Raw genomic sequence first — 24574 nt, 5'->3', positions numbered from 1 at the left:
ATAATTTGAGTAAAGCCCAACAACGACAAAAGAAATACTTCGACAAATCACATAGGCCAACCACACTCAACATCAACGAATATGTTAGAGTCTATTACCCGGTACGGAAAAAGGGTCTTTGTGAATCATTCATGCATAGATGGTTAGGACCATACAAGATCATAACGTGCATCGACTCGAACACTTACCGGTTGCGCCGAGTCGATAAATCGACGGAAACAGTCGCACATGTCTCGCGGATTAGGCGCGTACCTCCACCAACTGAGAATCTCCACCCCGACGACACCGGTGAGGACACCACGGGTCTATCGCAGCCATCAACACACCTGGATATATCCACAGTCGAGTTGCAGGCGCATCCTCCACTCCGCATCAAACCATAGCCGCCCGCAATCGTCACGCCATCGACAATGTCACAGTCAACATCCCTGATAGGCGTTGCACAGTGACTTTCGTAGTAAAAAACCCTCGTTGCACAGTAGAGAAAAGAAAAGCAAAGGAATAAGTGACTAGGTCCTAATATGTAATATTTTTTAAAAGGGGGAGGTGTCAAGTGTGGGGGACCACACTAGATGGTTTGGTCCCAAGAGGAACCAACAAACTTGTAACTAACTAGGGGGGTAGAGCCAAGAAAGGTGGGAAACCTTATAAAGAGAGATGCCTACCAAGAGAGGAAGGGGTCGGTAATTGAGCACATTACAATATTAGCCTATACATTTTTTGTTTGGGCAGGGAGATGGTTGGCCGTACAGCCACAAATTCGTCCGTACGACGCACGTGGTCCCGCATTTAAAGCTCTCGCGTTTAAGAGAGCAGAAAGCAGCAGCAGAAAGAAAGAACGCAGAAAGCAGCTGCAGAAGAAGAAAGAAGAAAGCAGAAAGCAGCGACAGAAGAAAGAGGAGATTGGAGGAAGAAGGACGAAGAAACAGGCGGCGGCGATGGAGAAGGAGGAGCTAGAATCGAAACAGTAACAGAAGAAGAAGAAGAAGCAAGGACGAGGAAGACGAAGCATCTGCAGAAGCAGAACCAGAAGAAACAGAAACCCGAAGCAGAAGAAAAAGAAGAAGGAAGAAAGAAAGATGCGAAGAAAGGAAAGAGAAAGAATATAAGGAAAAGAAAGAAAGTATACAAGATGCTGAATTACAGGCAAGGAAGAGGAGTAGGAGGAGCTAGAAGAGAAACAGTAACAGAAGAAGTAGACGCAAGGAAGATGAAGAAGAAGCATCTGCGGAAGGAGAAGAAGAAACAGAAACCCGAAGCGAAGAAAAAGGAAAGAGAAAGAATACAAGGAAATGAAAGAAAGTATAGATGATGCAGAATGACAGATAAAGCGTGTAGCGCATAGACGCAGAATTACAAATAAGCCTGTAAAATATATTTCTTCTCCATGGATCGAAATCTGAAGCTTCGTCTCCGTCTCTTCCTCGTGATTTTCCTTCGTCTAATCATGTTATACGATTACAAGAATCAGTACAGACGTCGATATTCTTGCAACTGGCGTTTCTAGAGCTGTTTCGGCTGAACTCTCTTCGTTTATCAATCCGTCTGCAACAGTATAATCTGTGATAAGTACTTTTTCTGGCATTTCTGCAGCTAGTAATGCTAACACAAGTTTCTTCCAAAATCTTATACATTTCCTTCTACAAGTTTTAATAGAAACTCTAATATTGGGTCAGATCTGGTTCATTTCATCCGTTTTTCCTGTACTGGTTCTGTTGATAATGCTAACAACAGAACGTTAAATCCCCCTCCCCCTTCCCCCTCCTCCTGATATCATTACCAGTACTCTGAATAATACTGATAATTCTACTAGTCACGCCATGAAGCAATGTAGCTGGCGCACAATGCATCAAGAGCATGCAGAAACGCCAGGTTTCTTTCTGCAACGTCGGAATAGGCTTCTGAAGAAGGTGTATGAGTACAGGTAGGCTTCATACATCTGTGATGCACAGGTAGGCGTCATCATCTTCTCTGCTTCCAGAAAGATCGCCGAATACTGTTCTACCACCTCCAGGTAGCTAGCTTAACTGTAACTATCTTGAAATAATTATGGTTATACCAAGCAATATGAATCATCCAGTAAATCGCATTTGTATGTATGTATGTATCTGAAACTAATCATTACGAACACTTAATTCATGCTCCACATTCGAGAACTGATGATGATTAATCTTCTCTCCTATTTTGTTTGACCCTGCCGAAACCTTCATTATCCATTTCTCTTTTTCCCAAGACTGTGCTGTTTGATTTGAACAATTATCATAATCATGCCTTTCCTGTCGTAGAATTCATGTGTTTCCCGTCTGCTTCTACTTGTCAGAGACCTAACATCGTCCGGTTTATATTTCAATTTTGCTTCCCTGTCTTAAAAATGTGTTTTCTTTTTTTATCAATATTCTCGCCATTAATGCTTGATTTAGCAATGATGCGTTATATAGTTTCTTTCTTGCTTCCTAATTGGGAACAGAAGATGAGCATGGAAACATAGTATGTCAAACAGTTTTCGATGAATACTTGTTTGTAGATTATTTCTTGTTTCTGACGGTTAGCTTAATAAGAATTAGCTTCGATACCTTGCATATTTCGCCATTACTTTCCCTTTTTAAAGATCTTCTATTTTCTGTGACTAGACCTCATAGGAGTAATAGAAGTATTTTTTTAACATACTCTCTCCAATTTTGGCAAGGGTACTTTTGATTCTATGAACAATATCAGGGATCTAATCTATATCAGTCCACATACAAGGAAGGGGTATTCATAATATTTCTGCCGTATATTAGTAGCTAGAGAACCTTATTTTCGTCATTCATGATATTCCCTTAACTTTGAAAGAATTAAAGATCACCTAATGAGTGCTTCAAAGTTCAGGCTCACCTAATGTAGCCAAACAAAGGGGATTTGTTCTGCCCGACAGTAAAAAAATGCAGGTGAAATATTGTTTTTAAATAGTTTATTCTATACTCCTTGCACGTCGCACATCGAGATTTGACCACTAACTTGTTGCTATGCAATCATTTGCGTTGTGCTACATCTGGTCATTGTGAATGGGATGTAGCTCTCCCATTAGTATATGTTTCCAGCTCTAGTTAACTTGCATTAAAAAGGATAAAGATTGTAAGTTCTAAAATAGAAACATTACTTGGGTTTGTTACTTACATTACGGTGATCATATGTACATTATATTATAGATATCATTTACTCAGAATTGATCTTTTGAACCATATTTATCCTTTCTTACCAATGAAATACATGGCCAAAAACGTCATGTCAAGAATATGCTTACTAATTGCTGACACCAACTATGAAGAAATCATCCTAATAGGATAATGAAATTGCCATCTTTAGCTTTCTCATTCGAGTGTAGCTAGTATTATTAGAGTTGTGATTGGGTATATAGACCTACAAAGTGCACACTAGGTATTATTGTGCTCGGCCCATGTAAAATGTTCCTTTAGTGAATGAAAAAATGTAGAGGCTATCAGAGATAAACTCCTTCATGGATATTACAGTGAAGGAGCATGATGTTGCGTAAGTTCCGCACCATGCATGTACACAATAGAGAATGGAAACTTTGACGACCTTGTGAATGCAAATGCCAATATTTCGCATAAACCTTTTGGCAACATCTGATGTTACCTTGATGGAGTGTGTCCATTTCAAATGATGTTCTTGACAACCACTTCGAAGGTCAAAAAGTTTGCTATGCTTGGGTTACAAGAGTTTCTATCAGAGAGTATGTAGCCATTTTCCACTGCCTTGTGCTCCTTCATAGATTTGGTAATGCTCAAAATTTCATTGCAATCTTAAATTTTAAGGCCTAAGAATACATTTATTGATCTCGTTGTTGCATTACGTGTGTAGATCTTATTAAACGAATAAGTGATCTCCTATTGAACTCTAATGAACATGGAGATGCATCAAGGTTAACCACCAAACACTTTTAGAAACATTTGGAAAAGACAACTAGATGCAACAATCTCAGCAGGTAACACTATTGACAAAACATCAAAATGTGAATCATGGATCATATTTGTGAATCTTTGTAAGAAGGACCTCAATCTTCAAACCTGGATTGCGAAAATTAAGTAAGATAAACACGAAGAAAGAAACCAATTGGTCAAACAGGGGCAAGTCACATGGCAATGGCAACATTCGTGAGTCATTACAAAGGCAATTACGACAAGTCGAAGGCATCCTAGAAGTATCATCCAAGGAGTAAGCCTTCTCAAGGAGGATTATGAACAATCACCATGTCTGCAACCATTTGTAGATATTGCAATAAATCAGGTCATATTGAACGTCAGTGTAGAAAGAAACAACATGATGCGAACGGAAAAGGTAGAGGATTGTATCAACAAGCAAACAATGCTTCATTACAATCAAATAGTTGAGAATATGACGATGGATACAACTTCATACAAGTGTTCATGTGAGTTAGAAGAATCAAGCTTTCTTGGAGTTGTCCTACTAGGAGTAAATCAACCTTGCAATTATGGGTTTTGTGTGATGACCACCACCATTTAATCGAGGGAATGTTCTAAAATCCTTTCATGGCGCTATTTTCTTGTAGAGTGACGTCAACGTGTGGATTAACCAACCAGGTTCAATCTTGAACACCACCATTAAACCTCTTGTATATATATAATATACCTTATGAGCAATTTGATGATCTCATGCAATTATCCTAAACCTTGAATGGCTTTCAGGAGTAACCTTGAGTTTTGTGATCCTCACCTTAACATGTTTACCTTATGCAATTTTACGAGTAACTAAACTTGAGGGTTGTGACTTTTAACCAATTACACAAAATTTGGCCAATTGAATCTCTTGAAATTTTCAACATCCCTTCGTGCACAAATCATGGGCTCTAGGTTACAAGGAAAGAGCATATAGCCTCCCATGGTAGATTTCAGAATCTAGTGCATTATATGGGATACATTTAGTCATTACAATTGAGTATTGTGAGATTATCTTTGTTTACATCCTTGGTTGGAGAGTGTTCCCTATCATATTGATATGCACAATCAGGTGCATGGTCCATGTGTTCGAAATGCCTTTTTCCAAAGTGATCAGGGCAAATGTGCTTATTGCATTTATGTGTTGACATATTTCGGTAGTGATGTGTGTGAACGCACTTAGGACAATGCTGTGTGAACACACTTAGGATAATAGGGGCATTTTTTTCCCTCTTTAGGAGGTTTTTTCCCCTTGTTTATAAATACTCTCATAACCCTAAAGTGGTTAAGTTTTTTTTGTGATTCAAAACAAGAACCCAAAAGTGGTATCAGAGCAACTAAGTGACGTTTGAGCAGTAATGGAACTAGCGAATAGTAAGGTGACAACTCTCATACGCAGTCTACACATCTGTGGTGGCATTTTTTTGTTGTTGCAAAACAAATTTCTGCGTGTTTTCTTCTTCTGCACAGTTTCCGTTGTGTTTTTTTTCTGTTTCTAAGCCGATTCAATCCTACAAAAAGCCTCCTTGAGTCTTCTACGACATTCCTACAACCCTCTTTTGTGCGGTTGGTGCACAAAAATCAGATTTGCTTCCTTTTCTCTTCGCTGGTTCATCTTCTAAGTCAAAAAGGTACGTTATTCATTTTTATTCATTCAAGTACATTTTTTGCATCAAAATGTGTTCAGTCAACGGCCATGGCTGAGAGCAATGATGTATTTTAGATGCTTGCTGTTGACGACAAATTGGATGGAACAAATTACCCTCTGTGGGCTTATATAATGCGCCATGTATTAGTAACAAAGGGGTTGTAGAATGTGGTTCAAGGGGTTAAAAAACGTCTTGTTGTTGAGAACACAAATGTTGATGGTACCGATTCTGTCGAGGGTGTTGGTCATCCTACTCATGCTCATGTTGCAGTTTTTGTTGTACAAAATGCAGAGCAATTTTGTTGGGATGGCAGAGATGCTCAGGCACATGCTGTGATAGCTTTGTCTGTGAAACGTGCCATTATTCTCCATATTTGCTCTTGCAAGACAACAAAGGATGCTTGAGATTCTCTTACCACCTTGTACCAGGCACGAAATGAGGCTTGTGTTTATTATCTCCGAAAACAGTTAGAGAGTTAGCACATGAACGAAGGTGATTTTATGGAGAGCTTTCTTACGAAAATCAAAGAAAGCTTTCTTACGAAATTAATTGTTCCTTTGATTCAGCCTGTACAATACAAAATTCTCAGGCTATTTCAGATGCAAAGATTTGCATGCACGCTTTGGTCATCTGAATTTTGTAAGTTTGCTTCGCTTGCAGAAATCTGAAATGGTGTCCTCCTTGCCCAAACTTGAGACACCTCGGAAGCATGTTTGTGAAGGTTGTATTTTGGGCAAAATGCAACGCTCATCCTTTATAAAAGATGGTTTAGTCAGAGCTACGCGAAAATTGCAATTTGTTCATAGTGATGATTGTGGTCCTATGCAAACACATTCTCTTGGGAACTATCTTTACTTCGTGACTTTCATTGATGACTTTTCTAGGCATGCTTGCAGAAATCTGAAATGGTGTCCTCCTTGCCCAAACTTGAGACACCTCGGAAGCATGTTTGTGAAGGTTGTATTTTGGGCAAAATGCAACGCTCATCCTTTATAAAAGATGGTTTAGTCAGAGCTATGCGAAAATTTCAATTTGTTCATAGTGATGATTGTGGTCCTATGCAAACACATTCTCTTGGGAACTATCTTTACTTCGTGACTTTCATTGATGACTTTTCTAGGCATGCTTGGGTATATCCATTGAAGGATGAGTCCAAAGTGTTTTTGTGCTTCAAACAATTTCTAACTTTGGCCGAAAATCTGTCAGTATGTAAAATGGGCACCGTTCGTTCTGATTGAGGGGGGGAGTATATGTCTTCGGAGTTTAATGCATTTTTGGGTGAACATGGGATAAAACATCAGTGTACAGTGCCGTCCGTATACACCTCAATAGAATGGAGTTGTTGAAAGAAAGAACGGGTCACTCATGGAAATGGGGAGGTGTATGGTCAAAAGTCAAGCTTTACCACATAATTTCTGGCTTGAGGCTGTCATGTGTGCAACATATGTACTTAATAGGTGTCCCACTAAAGCATTGCACGCCATCACTCCATATGAGGCTTGGCATGGCCAAAAGCTATTTGTTGCTCATCTGCGTGTTTTGGGTTGTTTTGTTGGTTTCTTGGTTTGAATCACAAAAAGAAACTTTCCCACTTTAGGGTTATGAGAGTATTTATAGATAGGGGGAAAAAACCTCCTAAAGAGGGAAAAAATGCCCTTGTTGTCCTAAGTGTGTTCACACACATCACTATCTTAAGTGTGTTCACGCAACATTGTCCTAAGTGTCTTCACACACATCACTACCGAAATATGTCAACAAATCCCCCTTGGGAGTGATGTGGTGAACAAGGAGTTGACACTCATGGCTAAGCAAGTGCCAAGCTATGTAGATAGAGATCAATCCACAAATGGGATTAGGCCTAAAGCTTTGCGGAAAGCTTCAAACTTCTCCCTAGGCAGAGCCTTTGTGAAGAGGTCTGCAATGTTCTCCTGTGTGGGCAAATAAGCAAAACTGATCTCTCTAGTAGAGAACCTTTCCCTATCATAGTGATAATGCACCTCAATGTGCTTAGTGCGAGCATGGAATACAAGGTTCCTCTTAACTACCATTGCGCTATGACTGTCAGTGAAGATGGAGGTGGTAGAAGATTGACCAACACCCAAATAAGCTAAAAGGCGTATGAGCTACACACACTCAACTGTAGCTATGAAAGCTGCCCTATACTCAGCATCACAATTGGAAGTGGCTATAGTAGGCTGATTCTTGCTCAACCAAGATATGCACGAGCTACCAAGCATGAAGCAAAAACCACTTGTGGACACACGAGTGTCAGAACAACCAGCCCAATGAAAGCTAGAAAAAAGCATGCAGGTCTAGCGGTAGTGATCCTCCCTTGGGATAAAACGACCCAAGTGACCGGGTACCACTCAAATAGTGAAAGATGCGCTTAACTGTCTTCCAATGCTTAACTCTTGGGCAATGCATAAACTTGCTCATTTGAGAGACAACAAACTGAATATCAGGTCAGGTTATGCTTATGTAAATCAAGCATCCAACTGTTTGCTGATAGAGAACAACATCAAATGCATCTCCAACATCATGAAGGCTCAAACGTAAACCTGTCTCCATGGGAGTGGCAATAGGTTTACAGTTTTCAAGGCCAAAACGTTGCAATAATGTGTCAATGTATTTCGATTGACACAAAGCTATTCCACCATCAACTTGCATAAATTGAATGCCCAAATAATGATGCAAATGTCCCAAATCTGACATCTCAAAAGAGGATGTTACTCTTGGGTTGGACTTAGTCGCTAACACAGGGTATCCCCTCCAGAATACACCTCCAAAGGGGTGGTTGGAGATATGGATGATGATTCTTCAATCCGACACTTATCACTATCTGGCTACTTTTCAGAACACTCTCCGGAATACTCGCAATGTATTCGGCAATTAATTACACGTGTAAGATAACGATTTAACGCACAGACAAGTACACAAGATGATACAGACAATAGAATAGACAACAATACTTAAACTTGCATTACTTCCGTGAAATATACATCAATACGTATCCTTTTATAAGCATCCGGTGTTACAAAACGGTGCCTACCGGCTACCGGCTACTAATTGGTGTGGATTCGGATCGGTACAACTATCCGGATCCATCTTTTCCTTAATAATAATTATCTATATTAATATTATCCGTCCGGCCTTAACACTTCCCGGTCCACACCTCCACCTCCGGATCATACTCAAACCCAAATGCAATCAAATTGGCATGTATCTTTTCATACTCAAACATATAAGGTGCCTTCAGTTGGACTATTATCAAACCCAAATGCAATCAAATGGGTATGTATCTTTTCATACTAAGAACGTGGTGCTTGCTTCAAGCCATATGATGCCTTTCTCAACCTGCACACTTTGTGTTCATGCCCTTTTAGCACAAAACCACGGGGTTGAGATACACACACTTCCTCATGAAGATCACCATCTAGAAATGTTGTTTTTATGTCCAATTGATGTACATTCCAACCATGATGAGCTGCAATTGCATTATGAGTAGCTTCCAAAGGTTGAGAAGGTGCCTCAAGTGGGCCAACACTTAACTGTCCAATTGTAAAAAGAGGCAACAAAGTTTCATACACATCTTTGGAGCTAATTGATGTCTCCTTAGTACATGAAAGAAGTGGCTGAATTGCATCCTCCACAAAAACATCACGACAAACTAGAATGCGTTTAGATTGTGGATGATACAGATGACAACCTTTACTTTCAGAACCGTAACCTATGAAAATACATTTCATTTCCTTATCATCTAATTTTTTGCGTTGTTGTTTAGGCACTAATGCATATGCCAAACAACTGAAAACATGCAGATGAGCAACATATGGCTTTCGGCCATGCCAAGCCTCATATGGAGTGATAGAGTTCAATGAATTAGTGGGACACTTGTTGAGTACATATGTTGCACACATAGTTCTAGCCATACGTCTCTTTCGTGTCATACTCAAACGCCAATATTCGTATCATACTCATACGTGAAAAGGCTCCAAGTATGATTGAAATCCATACGTGGTACATAGATATATTATATATACATATGGTGTATATGGTGTACATAGTGTGTGTGTGTGAGGGGGAGAGAGAGAGAGAGAGAGAGAGAGAGAGAGAGAGCGTGTGGTCTAGAGAGAGAAGCCTTGTTTTGCATGTGTGAGGAGACAGTGATTGAGTGTATATCTAGACTCTAGAGAGAGAGAGAGAGAGAGGAGCTATGGGTTTTGTCTGTGTGAGGGAGTATCTAATATGTATATTAGATATCTAGATTTTGTAGAGAGAGAAAATCTGTCAGTTCTCGTGTGAGAGAGAGAGAGAGAGAGAGTGTGTGTATGTGTGTCAGATGTCACTTCTATTCACAAAATATTATGAATATCAAAAATTAAAAAAACCAAAAAAAAGTCAAAAAAAAAAAAAAAGCCAAACGAATATCGCGTATCATACGTGTACGTTTGCAAACGTTCGCGTACGTCCAATTTACTGGACGTACGCGAATATTAGGAACTATGGTTGCACACGTGACAGCCTCAAGCCAGAAACTATGCGGTAAAGCTTGACTTTTGACCATACACCTCGCCATTTCCATGAGTGACCTTTTGTTTCTTTCAACAACTCCATTCTATTGAGGTGTATACGACATTGTACATTGATGTTTTATGCATTAAACTTAGAAGACATATACTCCCCCCCGTGATCAGAACATAGGGTGCCCATTTAACATGTGGATAGATTTTCAGCCAAAGCTAGAAACTGGTTGAAGCACAGAAACACTTCGGACTCATCTTTCAATGGATATACCCAAGCATGCCTGGAAAAGTCATCAATGAAAGTCACGAAGTAAAGATAGCTCCCAAGAGAATGTGTCTGCATAGGACACAAACATCACTATGAACAAGTTGCAATTTCGGTGAAGCTCTAACTGAACCATATTTTGGAAATGATAAACGCTGCATTTTGCCCAAAATACAGCCTTCACAAACATGGTTCCGAGGTGTCTCAAGTTTGGGCAAGGAGGACACCATTTCAGATTTTTGCAAGCGAAGCAAACTTACAAAATTCAGATGACCAAAGCGTGCATGCAAATCTTTGCATCTGAAATAGCCTGAGAATTTTGTATTGTACAGGCTGAATCATTTATAGAACTTTCATAATCTACGAGCTTATACAACCCACGAGATAAAACACCAGAAGCAATAATAACATCCCCATTGGACATATCATAAACTGTACGCCTGTCATCAACAAATTTAACAACCAAGCCAATCTCGGCTAATGCTAATACTGACAACAGATTTTTCTTGATCCCTGGCACAAATAAAGCATTTGACAAGGTGAAAGATCTACCATCAGTAGTAGTCAAAATAATATTACCAACACCCATAACTGGATACGATGAGTTGTTGGCGCATGTGACAATATTCCTTGTAGGCTCCAATGAAGTGAAGAAATTGTGTTACGAGGTAAATATGTTTGGTTGCCCCACTGTCGAAGTACCAAACATTTGATTCTACAACAGAGATACATTATTCAAGTGAAGATGGATCAAAACTGCAAACAGTAGTAAATAACCCATTCTTCATTCAACACAAGATTTGTAGACTCTGTTTTTGGTGTAGAGACTTTTGCAACAACCAGTCCTCCCTCTTTTGCAATCAATTTTGAACAATTCTTTATAATATGATCAATTGCTTTACAATATTTACGAAACAGTTTTTTGTTTCTGCTCTTGTTTTCTTTCATTCATTTGTGAAGTATTAGCAAATCTTTGTTTGCTAACAGATGAGTTCCATTTACCTTTGCCTTTCTGACTAGCTAGGAAAGCTTGATCTGCAACACGCATAATAGACCTGTTTTGCCTTGACGGATCTTCCTGTAACAAAACAGAAACTAACTCGAACGATAAGTCATTGGGATTACCTTTCATCATTAAACGAAGAGTAGAAGCATCCCCATCCCTGTCCATTCCCGTTCTTCGGTGAGAATAAGGTACTCTCATCACATTCATAAATGATCTTAGTCGGAATGGCAAGAAGATTTAGACCCAACTGAAGCACTCTACAATATCTATGCAAGATAGTCCTAAAAGAGTGAAAATCTGCCTCTGTAGCATATAAGTATTTATGTGTACATGTCACATATGGATATATTCATCTATTACATTTGTTTTATCGATATAAATATTTTTTTATAAGAAATATGCACAAGAATAAACAACTAACCTACTTTTGCACGCTGTCGTGAGGAAAACCGATAACGAGGTGAAATAGGTGCGTGGGCGTGTGTACAGCCGCATGCGTGGATGCGCGGACATTGTAAATAAACTTGTACATAATCTAAGACTAGGCTAGGTCGGCGTGGATGGTGGATTTAGTAATGATGCCGATGGGAGTGGGACAGATGTGGTACTTGGTGCTTGCGCGAGAGGACTTGACGAACCAGGTAGAGGGCCGAGCACTGTAGAACAAAACGACCGCGACTGCGTGCCAGTTCTTGATCGAAGAGGTGGTCTGCCGATATGGGTGAGTAGGGAAGATCGTGGCTGACCGAGGAGAGTTGGATGCGCATGAGGCTGAAGAGTTGTTCGGCCGGTTAGGGGTAAAACTCTCTCTCACTATGGCATACAATTTGGAGGCAAACGGGAAGGTGGAACATGGACACGGGCCAATTGTGAAGGCGTTAGTGCGGGCGTGTTAGGGGCAAGTCGGGAATTGGTCGCGGCTCCTCCCTTATGCGTTGTGGGCGGACCAAACCAAGCACAGTTCGGTGATCGGGTTTATGTCGGGTGAGCTCATGTACGGGCAAAAGCCGATCATGCCGATGGAGTGGACGATCTCCTCGTGGGCAGCAATCGAGCAAGCGGACGAAATAAGTCGAGAGGAGCTATTGGCGGCGCAGATGCGACAACTCGAGCAAAGACCGGAAGACGTGGAGCGGGCGAAGGCGAAATTGTACGCGGCTCGAGAGAAGAACAAAGGTTGGTTCGACCGGACACCGGTTGAGACCGAAGAAGATCGAGGAAGGCGATTGGGTGATGGTTTACGATAGCAGCCTCGACAACCAGCACAAGGCGATGCGGAAATTTGCAAAGAGGTGGTTCGGGCGTTAGGGGGTGACAAGCGCGAACGACAACGGCACATACCATCTAGCGGAGCTCGATGGAACACGGATGGCGGTACCGGTCGTGGGCAAGCGGGTCAAAGGGTTCAAGAAGCGGTACGAGGATGAGCCGAACCCAGAGTGCGCGGACGAAAATGACGACCCGGGAAGGGCGGACAAAGACGAGGAGGTCGCCGAATCGGAGAACGACGAATGACAGCGACCAATTTTCTCTCTCTCTCACTCTCTCTTTCGGCACATATCGGTGGATGTGCGGTTTGGTGGGGGTGGATGTCGTGAGGAAAACCGGCTAAGAGGTGAAACGGGGGCGTGGGCGTGGGCGTGTGTACAGCCGCTTGCGTGGATGTGCGGACATTGTAAACAAACTTGTACATAATCTAAGACTTGGCTAGGTCGGCGTGAGGGGAGAGCTTTAATATACGAGAATTAATATGTGAACCAATCAAAACGAATCTCTGTCCGAAGTGCCAGAGAATAGATTATCATGTAACTGTGTGATGTAACAGCCCCTCCCTCTTTGACCTATAAAAAGAGGAAGAGCGGGCTGAAAAAGGGATCCTCGTTTTGGGAAGGGGGAAGTGATGTCGGACTGGGAACCGGGCACCGCTCTCTGCTACACTCTCTGCAGGAGCTCTTTTGCCGGATGCCTCTGTTCGTGTAGGAAGCCCGTGTGCTCCCGACAGAGGCTCTACGTTGTATCTTGGCGTTAGTGTGTGTGTGTGTGTGTGTTGTTGACTGAGTTGTGACTCAGTTACCGGCGAGCCGGTTATAATCTATTTTAATTGATTAAGGGTCTTTCTCTTTCTCTCTCTCGCCATCGTAGGTGCTTCCCTCGCTTTGGAGACATTTCCATTCTGGATCGACCTATGATAGAGATCTTTCGGAGACAAAAACTACAATATACCTAACTTGAGAATCTCGCATGTTCCAAAAACCAGATTCTCTCGTCTCTTTTCTTTTCATCTTATTTACTTTTATATTTACTGTGTAATATTTACTTTATTTTGATTTGTTCTCAAAGACGAGAAAACATTTAAGATGTAATCTCTTATTCGGTCTTATAGGCCATTTTGGCCTCTTAAAAGACGTTAATATATCTTTCTTTCTTTCTTCTCTCTCTCTCTTGCTTCTTTTTGCCCTTCTCTCACGCTCCTTGGTCCAAGACCCCCATGGTCCCGCTTTCGTTTCTTACGCGTACGCGTAGTTACGCGACAACGCGGCTTCATATGAGTATTTTGTCTTTGCATTGGCATTGTGCATGATCTTATTGAGCTAGACTCTTATGTGGGTTGTAGAGGGTTTCCTAAGTGAGTTGTTTCAATTGTCCTAAGGGTTGTGTGAACACGTCACTGGTAGGTCACAAAAACAGGACAAGTTTTTTGGAATCCCCTCGTCACTATGGGCAAGTATCGTTACATATATATTGGCCCCTAGAATGTTGGTATATCTTATAGTATTGATCTTGAGCCGGAATGTGAGGCTCCTATTGGAAATACATAATAATCTTAGCTTATAATATTGGTTGAATGCGAAAAAAAAACATGTCCCTTGTTGGTCTTTATGTATACAGTTTTGGAAAGTTGTGCACTTTTGGCAAGTCCATCCATGCATCCAATACTTTAGTAGAGATGGGCAACTCTATTATTTTAAAACTTGTAATTTCTTGCATTATTTATTAACAATTGGTTTTGGACTAAAACATTAAAGATTTGGTACAATTATATGTAAATTAAAGGTAGGTAGCGTGAATTCCTAACTAGTGTAAATTTTCACATAATGCAACTTAATACACTAACAATTTCATTGGCTATTAAAAAAAATCTGTTATTATTATATATACATTTTTTTTATCTAGTACTAAACCAAACCTGTTTTTATAGTAAATAGAAAAACTACAAATGTATTTTTTGTGCATTTGTTACAAGAATCATATAAATTGGCCCCAGAACAATATAGAAGCTAAGATTCTTAGTCCAACAGCTGTGAAAGAAACCTTGGCTCATCAATTACTCCCAAAGCTTATTCACACTATGGGATGGTGTGATAAAGTTGTTCTCAACCAGGGTTTCAGATTCTCTTGGTTCATAAAGAACAAGAGGCATGGGTTCCTTCGAGGCTGGTTAGAATTTCTGAACCTTGTTGATATCCCTTCCTATTACTGCATGAATTTTGTTTAGGTAGTCCTAAATTTCTTTTGACACCCATTTTGATCATGAATGTTTCTTGAACTACATCTCTCTTCAATGTAATATATTATTTGAATTTATTTTGTGACACAAACTGAGGCAATCCTGCAAATAAATAGTTAAATATAAGTAAACTTGATGAAAGAACATCGTGCGACAATGTGTAACATAGAATAGTTACGTTACATACAAAAAAGGTCTTGTTCTTCTGTTAGTGAAATAATTGATAATTCAGGTGTTGGAAGATGGTTTGTTCATATTCTTGAGAGCTCTACCTAATAATATAGCTAACGCCATTGAACTGTGGAATGTACTTCCCTTAGCCCAAGGGCCATAGATAATGTGATGCGCTAAAAGAGATTTGGTCGATAGTGGATGATACAACCAATTATTGTAACAAGGTGTTGTTTGTCACCACTCATTGAATGTTTAGCTTGGATATCGTGTTCAATTCTTGATAAAATCATATGTTGGAAGTCTCAAGATTGGTTCAAAATAGTACAAGCAATAATAATTTTTAAGTTTTCTGATTTTTTGTACTTTTTCTCACTCAAAGTGTTAAATTATAAAATACTATGATAATTGATCCTAATCTGCAGTAGATGATTCTATTATCTTGATTTTTCTCATACTTTAGTTGTGGACTATTCTTAATTGGTATGTTCTTCTCCAGGTTAACGTGCATTTCTAATGTCTCAGGTTCTGTAATTTAGGTGTTGAACTTCACATGCAAGCTTTACTGTGGTGCGGGTTCAAACCATATTATGTTTATACAAATACGATTGTATCCATTATTGCATTGGCACATGGGGTAAGTAATTGAGGGTTCTTGTTGTTGAACAGTTGGTAGCATGTTACCTTAGTTGCTTGCCAATAGGTTGCCTTTTAGGATTAAGCATGTGGGACGCAATAGCCATGACCCTTGTCGTCATGGTATCTGTGGTCTATCTGCCCACAAGGTAGTAGTTACAACCATTTATTCATCCTGCTGTTACAAGCTTTCATAACTGCCTTCATGATATAGTTGTAACCACTTCACTTAATGTTTGTGTGTGCGGCTTTCTTGTGAATCCAATCTTACTCTCCTTTGAACCATCACAGATACCTTGTGAGAAGGCTAGATACTTCCCAACCTAGGGTTATTGATACATTAGGTAACATGTATTTAATGTTACAATACATGGTAAGAAGTACCTCAACGTATGTTTTTTGTATAATTTGTTCTAAAATCAAAGTTATGGTCAAAATCAACGTTACAATTACAATGAGTTTATTGTGTTAAAGAATAAATCATAACATGTTACTCAATTTTGCTTAAGATATATATGCCTCACATAGATTTAGAATGAATAATAACTTTTTGACATAGAAAACCCTAGAACATTTCACGTAAGATTATGTAACTTCTATAATGTTATCAAACATTGTAACAAACATTGCAATAATATCAATTTAGGCGCTAAACAATGATGCAATAACCAATTTATTCATTACTAATATAAAGCATTAAAGCTACTAAGATAAATGCATCAAATTCTTTCGCTTAGCTTGTGGTTAAAAAGGACTATGTTACTAAACAATCATCGTTTGTTTATCTTCAAGTTAAACGTTCATTTTCAACTTCTCAAAGCATGACACATAATTTTATCATGGAAATTGAGTATTGTTGGTGTTTCTTAGGAGATGCCAAAGAGCATGGTTGGTGTTGCTTATGAGAAATGTTAAAGCATGGCCAACAAAGCTTAGAAGATATGTGGTGCTTAGGATTTTTTTTTGCTTCGGGAGTATTCTAATAGTTTGGAATATCAGGTAAACATTCTGGGATCTTTGTTAATTTTATAATATGTTGAGTTTTTCTTGTATTTACATACTATACATGTTTTATACACCATTACATCAAGTAATATATGAAACGAGAAAACGAGCAATATAGCAAGGTAATTTTAACGTATGATACACAACACCATGCATAAGGTATTATATGTACCTAAACATTAATTAGGTGTACATAAACAAGCTTGAGCTAATCCCCATCATACTCTTCCTCTTGAAACGTCATACACAAATATCTTGTTAAATGTCAAGTGTGTGTTTGACATGAGAAGTCTAGGCCTACATTTTCATTATTAGTGTGGATCTTTACTTCACCCTCATACTTTGCCCTTGACATGACCATATCTTGTCATATTTTGTGCATCATTGCTACAATGGAATCACTCAATCCAAAATGTACCACGTGCATCTTGAGATTGTCATGAGTGTGACCACATGGTCCTAAACTAAGAGAGATGCATGAGAGATGCATGGGTGCTATATGTTCATTCTTTTCTTCCAAGTTACTCTAATGATTGTCAACCCTTCGCTTCTCCATTACACAATTATACCCTTACCATTGCAGTTGTCTTTTGTTGCCTTTCTATTGCCTTTTTTCCTTCTTCAATTAGTTTCCAATTCATCTAGATTCTTAACTTCATGCAAACCAGTTGGGTAGTTGACATTAAGAAATGGTTCAAAAGATGGGATCTGGAAGATCTCCTAGAGCTTTCATGTGGTGCTATGAAATATGTACTTATTGAGGAGAGTTAATGGATCCACTAAGGAAGAAGTGGGAAGATGCTAAAAGGACAAAATTAGAATATTATATTGCAAACATCAATCCTGAATGGTGGGTTCTATATAAGGCAAGAAGGCCGATTGTTCATATTCAACCTTACCTCATTACTAACATGAGTATTAACTCTCGTAGAGCCCTAATAGTTCGTCGTAGTCAATCACACAACCTAGGTATTGAAGTTGCATTATGGAATCAAATCAACCAAATATAAAGACATGTAAGGTATGCAAGGAAGAGCTAGTGGAGGATGGATACCGCTTGCTCTTTACATGCTTTGCATATAGTGCAATTGGTGAAAGCTATGATGATTTATTAAGAGGGGGTGACGACTTGAGTATTGTACTAAAGAGAACACCTAGAATGTTGAGCTCATAAGTGTATGCCTTATTCGCACACTAAAACTTGGTGCTTCAAATAATGAATATCCCTTCTTCGGAAGAGGCACACATCAAGATAACTTTTGTACTTTGGGTTTATGAAGCACAGAGAATTAATATGCATAAACTTGTCCTCATTTCATGTACAATATAAGGTGTGTTAGAGTTGGGGTGGTTAGGAAGGAGGAATTAATATGCATAAACTTGTCCTCATTTCATGTACAATATAAGGCGTGTTAGAGTTGGGGTGGTTAGGAAGGAAGAATTAATATGCATAAACTTGTCCTCATTTCATGTACAATATAAGGTGTGTTAGAGTTGGGGTGGTCAGGAAGGACAGTACATCGCGGTATGATTTGTCATTTCCGTGGATATCCAATTGGGTTGGAAGTTTCTCATGTAAAACTTATTGAGTGGGTATCCAAAAGGTTGGAGGATAAGTTTATGTGTTGGAGGCATAGTACGTAATATTCACGTTCGTTAACCCAAACATTCGTTTTCATACGTTAGCAAACGAATCCGTATGTTATTCAAACATTCTTGTATTCTTTTATTACACGTTTTACCTTAACTTACCTTAACTTTCTTACCTTAAAAAGAAATTTGCCTTATAATAAATAATGAGTGCAAAAGTATGGTATTTACCATACTTCGAGGGTGTTTTTCATACTTGAATGATAAGAATGTTCGCGAATGCAAATTCACGAATGGTACGTATGTTTCATACTATGTTTGGAGGTCTCAATTCTTTCCTTTTCATGTACGACTTAAGGTGGTCCAATCGATTATGCTCTCGATGGTATCTTATTATCTTCTTTTGCTACCATGGTCGAAGAAAGCTCTTGAAACGGTGTTACACTCAATGCGAATGTTATGAAAAAGAAAAGGGAAAAGTGTTGTGTCGTGGTTGGCATGGGATCATGTTTGTACTTTAAAGTGTCTTGGTGGGGCATCAATATTGAATCTATATGAGCATATGGTGGCTTGTTGATTTACTTTTATTCGAGTTTTGTTCGAAGGTGTACAACTTTGGACAGAAATGGTGGCATACTTTATAGAGAAGAATGGAATTAAGCTTGGAAACATGAAGGTTGAAGCTAATTGCTGGAATGTAATTAATTCTGAAAGGGATGTCACATGTGCAAGGTCTCTGATAGTTAATCATTTGTTGACATATTGGCAAAGTATGTTGGATTTTGTGGAATGGTATCCTCCACAAGAAAGGGGATGTGCCAAATCATTACAAATGGAGGTTTTGACGACATCAAGGTTGTGAGGTGGGAAGGTAAACAAATTTTTAACCTTCAATTTAATCGGATGGCTAGATTGGATTTGGTAACAATCAAGGATCCTATGCTGGTGTCACAAAGAATATTAATGGCCTTTCGAACAACAAGATCAACATTTCGTATTCCAAAAGGTTATACCTTTATTGGGATAAGATGCAAGAAATATTGTCTTCATATAAGCCAATTCTAGATTTAGATGGGGGATCTCCAGAGCTTGATTGGAGGTTTGTTGAAAATAAGAGATTGATTATGATCTCAACCGACGTTGCTTATCACAAGTTGATTGACAAACGTAAGTGGTTTGAAGAAAGGGTTATTAAAATATGGTTTTCGTAAGCCCATTACTTGGTGGTCTCATGTGATAAAGGCAGGTTGGTGTTCTCGATTGATGCTACGAATGAAGGTATTTATTTGGAGATTTATGGGTGGAGCTTTAGCTTTGGGGGATGCATTAAAAAAAAAGAAACATTACTAAAGGATTGTGTTTCTTTTGTTCGGTGGAATTGGAACATAGTAGGCATCGATTTCTTTTATGCCCAATGGCAAGGATGGTTTGGAGGCGTATCAATTTAGTGTGGATGTCTTTCACTGGAGTAAGCTTATCTTCCGTCAGTTAGGTTAAATTTGAACATATGGAGAACAAAGAGCCCATGCCACATTTCCAAATTATTTTTGAGTTCTTCAAGTATTGGGGGTTATGGTTCAATTGGAATATGCAGAATGCCTTCACTTTTGATTTGTAAGTTGGGGTGAGAAAATATGTTGTAAAGTTAAATGGACTTCTTTTGTGGCAATTGACAGTGCTAGAGAAGTCACGAAATCTCAACCATGAAGAGAGAGAGCTATGCAAGGTCACATTTTCATACTCCCCATTCGAATTTGTGTGTGGGGTGACATTGAGTTTGTAGTTGTAGTAGTATTTAGCTCCCTATAAGGGTTCTATATTTTGTAGTAAGATAGTCATGGTGGTGTTTTTTGCTTTCGTAATGAAAGCCATTATTTATGTGGAGAGAGAGAGAGAGAGAGAGAGGGAGAGAGACTATTCTAGTCATACAAAATTATTTCCCCTCTATTTCAAACTCGAACTTTTACAAGTATTTGTATCAAATATGCATTCAGATTAATTTAACCCTTTTGTCTATTTACATAAATATGTATGTTCATTAACACACACACACACAAACAAACAAACAAAAATTTAACATTGCCTCATAATGGTTATATACAATCAAACCAATACATTTTGTTAGACTTGGAATAAACTTCAAGCCCATTTGTGTACCCAATTATTAGAATTGATATGATGGAATGATGTTGGTTATGGCATTAGATATATTGTTTAGTGACAAAATCTTGTCAATGATATGTTTTGATGGTGAATAATGGAATAGATTCTTTATTGAAGACATAACAACTTGGCTATCACTATATGAGGTCGTAGAGTTCCAGATGAATTGTTGAAATGTGCCAACTAGTCGATTGAGTCATAATGTTTCTTTAACAGTGTTGGACTTAACTACCTATTCTAATTCAATATTGTGGTCATAATGCACTCTGGAAGTTTGGATCTCCTTGAGGTTGGTCCACTCACTTATTGGAAGAAATAGCCCTAGATTTATTTTTGAATGTCCAAGCATCTTGCGTAGACCGAATCTATACATTGGACTAAGTTGGTTGTTTCGAGTCGAGGGATTGTCACACCAAATCTGATTCCCAAGTCTTGTGTGCCAATAACATATTTGAAGATAAGTGCCAATAACTACATTCTAGTGTGTGCATGAAGGTCAACACGTCAAATATTTGAAAATATGCGAACTCCCCTTCATTTTCAGTAAAGGGAAGTTGAATTCGAGTTGCCTACTTAACCCCCATCATTGGGCAAAGTTAGATAAAAAGATCTATTTGTCTATCATAAGACAATAAAGATGATAAAGAAAGAATAGGTGCATGGTGGCCCAAGTAGGCACGCAAGCACGCACATCGGGATGGGGCCTGAAGATGAGTCCCCCATCCCAATTTGGTGGGATTGGAATTGACTAGCTAATTGCTAGTTGGTGCAATTTGTTGTTGGCGTAGCTTCTTTGTATGTTGAAGGTTCATTGCGTCTATGTAGAAAATGTTTGGTGAATAGCTTTTGAGTGGATGAAATGGTCTCATGGATTGACGTAGGTGAACCGGAGTCCTCTTGTTTATATATCCTAAATCCCCTTTATTATTAAATATAACAATCTTTCATTTCAAGCCTATTGATTTGAAGATTTCTACAAACTATCTTAAGGACCTTGATTTAAGATAAAAGTTCTCCTGAGTAATTAGATTTAGAGTTTTTTTAATAGAATTTGGAGTTCATAGATTGATAAGTTGATTTGCATTTATTATAAACCTTCTTATTGGGTTTTGAATGCTTGATATGAAGTGCGGTGTGAGATGAGTTTTGAATGTTACGATATGTGTTATCTTGTAAAATGGAAGATACTAGTATTTATTCAATTATGTTAGTGGATGTGGATTTTATGCTCATAGCGGGTTGCCATGATAAAGATTGGGCGGCTAACAAGAGGTTAGATTGGACAAAGCTTGTTGGGAAGCTAAGCCTCAAAGAATCATATCTCAAAAGCCTACAATGTGTAACGAACATTTCAACGTCATCATTTTTTTCCAAAAAAAGATACTACATTAGAATTAAGAAATTGCCCTAAGGCTATATATACAAGATGTACTTTTCAATAATAAGACTCTTTTTTCTAAGGTCTAACCGTCGGCTTAAATAAATACATCGGTGTAGAGTAGAACCACTCTACCTAATTAGAAATCCGTCTATAAAATATCCCTTTGTCCCAGATCTCGTGAGGTTCCCTTGTTACGTATTACCTTTTATATTATCCAAAGAACCTCTGAGCACAATCTTTGTCCAAATGCCAAAAATTATTTGAGCAAGTCTTTCAATCACATTTTGAAATGCCTTCAAACACTGAGCCTTCCAAATATACTGAATTGTGATACTACTTACCAATTGCCATATTTGAGGTTTAGTAGTCTCTCTTTGTGGATTCAAAGGTATCAATGTTTTTTGCATCAAACCTTGTCGCATAGCAATAGCATCTGCAACCTCCTCTTGTTCATATACCATTGGTGTATCTTGTACTACCACCCCTAATACTGCTCCCCATGTATACACAATTCAAGAATATATTGGTATTAATAGTGTTATGATTCATTTCCATATTTCTACTCCACAAACAATTTTTAGCAGTCTCAACGAGATCCACACGGAAACGGCACATATTGTCTACATTCCCTTCTCACCAATCATTAATTGGTATAACTCTATGAACCAACAACCAACATAAACAAACATTATTCTTTCTCATTTTTATGCCCCACAACCATTTCCAAAATTGCTTGAGATGTGGAGATAGTCCATTTCGTTTCTAGACATTTGCAGTTGGTTCTTTCCATATCTAACACTTAATATTTTCCTACCAATCTTCACAGAATATTAAAAAAAAGGCACATGTTTTATCTAATCTTGAACCCACACCTCCCAATATAGTTCTCTAGGATCCCAAGTTAATCTAGATATTGGTCTCCTTTCCATAATCCAAATCCTGCACAAAGAATCACTTTTTGTGGATATGGATCTAAGATTTGATCCATCATTTGCAATCACCAGCACTTCTTTATGCAAAAAAAACTAAACAAATTAGTTTTTTTATGTGTGAAAGTTAACCTACTATCATCATGTACATCAAAGGTTATACAAACTTCTTCCCCAATATAAGCTTTTACTCCAATCAAAACATCCAATGGAGTAAATAAACCCATCCGCTTCTCTGTATAAGATGCAAATTGCATCTGAATATTAGAAAGTGTGCAAACTTTGTCCACCTTCAAACAAATATGGTATAGATTACTGTTATCCACCTTTACCATATTTGTTTGAAGGTGGACAAAGTTTTTATCATTTTCAATGTGATAAGTGCAAGATGATTCTTGGATGGCATCCATAGCCATATTCCTTATTGCGCAAATATTTGACATGCCCGAATAACGCAACTTCAATTAACATGTTTGGTTATTGATAGCGTGAAAAACTTCTTGGAGGGGTTGGGCTCCTTCATAGGATTGATACCATCTACAAAATTTGTACGAAAGAGACATAGAAGTGGAATTTTCTCAAGTGAAACTTATTGAGTGACTATGTAAAAAGTTGCACGATAAAATTATGTAATGGAGGTCTCAATTCCGGCCTTTTCATCTATAGCTTAAGGTGGTCTAATAGAGTATGGTCTCTCTGGTATCTTATTATCTTCCTTTACTACCATGGTTGAAGAAACTGCTGAAATGGTGACACACTCTTGAAAACTCTTTGATACCATGCAGAAAATTTGTAAGAAAGAGAGGGAGAGGTGGAAGGTTTGCATGGGAAACTTATTGAGTGACTGTAAAAAGTTAGACGATAAAGTTATGTATTGGATTCTGGCCTTTTTATCTATAGCTTAAGGTGGTTGAATAGAGTATGGTCTGTATGGTATCTTAATATCTTCCTTTACTACCATGGTCGAAGAAAACTCTTGAAATGGTGACACACTCAATGGGGATGTTGTTATGAAAGAGAGAAAGGAAAAGTGCCATGACGTGGTTGGCATGGGATCATGTTTGAACTCTGATGCGTATTGGTGGGGCATAACAACAGTGGTGTGTTGCCTCATTTCCAAATTATTGTTTGAGTTCTTGAAGTATTGGGGGCTATGGTTCAGTTGAAATAAGCAAAATGCTTGGGGCAAGAAAATATGTTGTAAACTTAAAAGGACTTCTTTTGTGGCAATCGACAGTGTTAGAGAAGTTACACGGAATCTCAAGTCATGAAGAGAGCTTACTCTGCAAGGTCACATGTCATATTTGACATTTGAATTGGTGTGAAGGGTGGGATTTGAGTTTGTCATCATCATCATCATCATTGTAGTAATAGTAGTTAGATCCCTAGAGTTCCATACTGTGATAAGTAAGTAATGGTGGTGTTTTCTCTTTTGTGGCAATCGACAATGTTTGAGAAGTTAACATGGAATCTCAAATTATGAAGAGAGCCCGCTCTGCAAGGTCACATGTCATCCATCGTATTTGACATCTGGATTGGTGTGTAGGGGGTGGGATTGAGTTCCTCGTCGTCAGTCAGTCAGTCGTAGTAGTAGTTAGATAGATCCCTAGAGTTCTTACTTTGTGGTAAGTTAGTCATGATGGTGTTTTCTCTATATTGTAATGAAAGATATTATAGTCAAAGAGAGACAGAGACAGAACGATAAACCTTTTGTAGAAAGTTTGTCTTCTAGCAAATCTTTTCTTCGATCACAGAACACTTTATTAGGATGTAGACGTAGTATGGTGGTGAT

At 38.6% G+C, this 24574-nt stretch overlaps 1 long non-coding RNA gene across 1 annotated transcript; it reads left to right on the top strand.

Moving 5' to 3' along the window:
• Positions 1-1764: 1764 nt before the first annotated feature.
• LOC147848783 (uncharacterized) lies at positions 1765-24574 on the top strand. The gene is made up of 4 exons (XR_015531873.1): positions 1765-2014; positions 15228-15305; positions 16585-16713; positions 24499-24574. It is a non-coding gene; the product is annotated as an uncharacterized LOC147848783 (long non-coding RNA).

The sequence above is a fragment of the Azolla caroliniana genome, unplaced genomic scaffold (assembly GCF_043228905.1).
Source record: "Azolla caroliniana isolate FFs.n. ecotype wild unplaced genomic scaffold, voAzoCaro1.0.p SCAF_223, whole genome shotgun sequence".
NCBI classification, from domain to species: domain Eukaryota; kingdom Viridiplantae; phylum Streptophyta; class Polypodiopsida; order Salviniales; family Salviniaceae; genus Azolla; species Azolla caroliniana.
The sequence above is the reverse complement of the archived record's forward strand: the minus strand, read 5'-3'. Positions and strand labels throughout refer to the sequence as shown.